Raw genomic sequence first — 3,822 nt, 5'->3', positions numbered from 1 at the left:
CTAAGGTAAGAAGACTGTCACTTGCTATCGAAACACCTCTCACTATATATGTTTCAACATAGAATTAACCTTTTATAGAAAAATATTTTTAAATATAGCAATGCTTGAAAGAAAATTGAATGAGCGAATTCTACTTTTTACCCTGTACTTATACATTTGTGACATATATTACCCCGTTTAGTGGCACTTCTACCGAAATATCTTATTTAGGAGACATTAAACACGGTTTTATCCAAGTTTAGCATTTTACTCGTGTTGGTTAGATAGGGCCGGCACACTACGTCAATGTGGTGCGACGAAATGGGTAAAGAACGGAGGTCAGCATCGAAGATCATGTCCAAACTTAGCATCTCCATTTGTTCCATTCCTTGTCATCATTCTGAGAATTTCGAACCCCCTTCATCACTTCATACCTTTCTCGATGGACAAACCTAAAAAAAAATGAGGGTTCCAAGCTTCTAAAAGGGGTATTATAGATGAGTTTTATTAGATGGGGTAATATGTGTTACAAATATACAACTACGGGGTAAAAAGTGGAATTCACTCAAATTGAATTAATAATATTTTTCTTAAACCACCAAATATGCAATGTTATTTCACAACGATAATAAATGAAACATTATCTTGTACTACCTCTGTTTTAAGGAATAAGGCGCACGCGTATTCCAAGACGAACTTTGACCTTCAAAATTGAGCAATAAAATTTTGATTATATTGTATGTAATTAGTATCGTTGGATTCGTATTGAAAAGCACTTTTTAGTAATACTAATTTCATACAAATAATATTTATCTATTTAAAGTAATTATTGGTCAAACAAAAAGCACGTAGAACAAGAGCGCCTTATTCCTTGAAACGGAGGTAGTAAAAGAAAGAATTCAATCCTCCTCGAAATAGATTTTCGCCCCGCTTTATAAATAAATCAATCACATCATACAACGGTTTGGAAAAAAAATGATGGGCAACAGCATAGACATGCCCAATTGAAACGTAAAGTCATACAAAAGAAGATCAAAGCTGAAAGACAACATGTAGAACCGCAAGCGGAAAGAATTCAATTGGAATGCAATGTAATATTCTCAAAACAATAAAGTGTCGGGCTAAAGTGCAAGGAATCCAAAATTTAAAAAGTGTGGGATTAACGTGCACTAGTGTGCAGTAGTGGGTTAGCCCACTAAAAGACACCTATAAATGATGTGGAAAAAAAAGTAAGAGGAAATATAGTCAGAGGTTGGCACGCTCATATTGGTATTGTCCACAAACTTGACTGCTTTTTTATTGAGTAAGGGATCTAATATATAAATTTCAATAAATTGTGACATGGTAGATGCTTGTTATGTGATGGGTCATTTGACTCAAACGAATTTTGTAGGAACTTTCGAGGATTTGGGTCCTCAATAATCTTTCCTACCAAGGTCGTTTAATTCAGAGGGTTAAAACCTTTGGGAATTCTTATTACGAGTTCTCATGCACTCTATTTTGGAAGAAAAAAAATCCACTTAAACTTCTTTCCATTATTCCTTTGTTTTTTTCGCGGTGTCAAACAAACTTTGATCTAGATCGTGTAGATTTCTAATCCTATAGAATTGAAGACGACATGTCACTCACAATTCTTTGGTTTTTCTATTCCTCCATTTTAAAAATCCGTTGAATATGTTGAGCCACGAATGTTGCTAATTTTCTCGAAAGTTTTCGTGGCACGCGGGATGATGAATTGAGGGCTTATGACTAGTTCTTTTTGACTTGTAGGACAACTTCATGGTGAAAATAAGTCCAATCTAAAAGAACTCGTTTCTCGGTCGTTTCTGTAGGGAGTCATACTCACACATTTCTTCACAATGGAAAGAAGATACCATTATCGTAAGGTTGTAATTTGGCACTATATATAGAACAAAAGTTTGTTTAAACTTTTATACAATTATTTCACTTCTTTTTCATGGATGAAAAATCCACCTCCAAACTTTTGAATTCATTTTGTGGGGAAAATTACTACATATCATAGGCTAGGGGCAGTATGGACTTATCACTAGACAACCCACAATAAGACGAGATGATAACAGTCGAAAAGAATTGGAATATAGTTTAGAGGAGTTTCTTCTCACTTTTGTCTCTTTGGGCAGCTCAAAAAAATTGTTTTGGGAGAAGCGGTAGTTGAAATAATTGGGCCTTAGTGCAATAGTATACCATGGGGTTGCTAGCGCACCCAATATGATCTTGGGGTTTGACCTCTTTTTTTTTAACGTGGGAGGCAAAAGATTTGCCTCCATTCATTAAATAAGGAGAAGAGTCTTGACAAGATCAACAACAAAGCAACAAAGAAAAAAACGAAAAAAAGGTTCCAAGAGGATTACTCTCCCGTCATTGCAAAACTCAAATGCTTTGCTCCCGCGGCAACCCAAAGGTTTACTTCTCTCTTAATGGTGGCGAGTAAGATGGTATGCCGCTTTGTTGTTGAAGACCCTTGCATTTCTCTCCTTCCAAATAGTCCAAGACACAAGCATTGTGAGGGACTTCATGGCCTTACGGTTAGGGTTGGCCGCAGAAGTCATCATGGTCCACCAAGACTTGAGAGACAGGTCCACCGTCCATTCATTGGTTTTTATGGATGAGATACCAATCCAAGTTTTCACCATATCCCAAAGCCTCTTGGAGTAGCGATAATGGGAGAAGAGGTGAGCCATCGTCTCTTGGGTTTGATTGCAAAGCGGACAAAGCCCACAATTCTTCCATCCTCTCCTCTCAAGGCGATCTGCCATCCAAATCCTATTATGAAGAGTCAACCATGCGAAGGTGACCTCTCTTATCGCATACTTGGGATAGCAGAAAGACATTACAATTGCACCACTATGTTTGATCGAAACGATGAAGCATGGACAAGCGAGGGACTGCTACGTCGAACAACGGTAAAGAGGTGCAACACAGATAGACATTAACTCCACTTCGACTTCCTTGTTGGGGGGGCTGACTACGCATTACACATTAGAACTTCCTTATAGAAAGGAGTATGAATAATCTCAATTGTGTGAATAATAATAAGCATACAGATAAAAGATATATGGTATATATAATTAAGCTAAAGATAGCTCGATTATGGGGAAATGCGTTAATAAATTCCCGATCGATTCGATGGGGTAGCAACCTCATGCACACACCACAATACCACTGTCGGGATTTGGATTCCCGATCGTAAATTTGTATGTGGGTGGGGGGTTTAATTTATGACCATGATTCGATGTGGTAGCAACCTAATACACACAAGAGATATACAAGTTCAGGACCTGAGAATAGATCATCGGTAACAACCCTACTTCCTATTGGTGGTTGTGGCATTTATACGTGTGAGGTGTTGGAGGTGCCAACTTTTGGTGGGAAGTTTGTTGGGGCATGTTCTTCCCTAATGGGTAAGAACATGCTATGAACGATATGAAAGTGGAAAGGATCGTGTCGCCTCGTTATCTTCAAGTGCGAGACATGAAGGACTTGAGCTTGGTTGCGCATGTTCCTTTGTGTTTTTAGGTTTTGGTTTGCCTTTTCTTGCTTGCTTGCTTGGCTCTTCTTGGCTTAGCCCCTCCTCCTGTGGTAGAGGGGTCGTACATTGTTACTTGTGTCACGGCGAGAGTCGTACTCCGAGGTATGAGTCCGTACCCGGGAGTTCGGGGTGTTAGGAACTGACGTAGGGGTGCCCTTCTTTTCCGTCATCCTTACGTGGCCCAGCGTCACCCCTACACACTGAGTTGACCTGTCGTCCAACTCTCCTTTGATGGCGTAAGACATAACGTGGTTCGTGAGAAGCCGGCGGGCTTCTTATGGGCCGCCTTTCAA

Source organism: Lolium rigidum, chromosome 5, assembly GCF_022539505.1.
Source record: "Lolium rigidum isolate FL_2022 chromosome 5, APGP_CSIRO_Lrig_0.1, whole genome shotgun sequence".
Lineage (NCBI taxonomy): Eukaryota > Viridiplantae > Streptophyta > Magnoliopsida > Poales > Poaceae > Lolium > Lolium rigidum.
Note: the sequence above shows the minus strand (reverse complement) of the source record.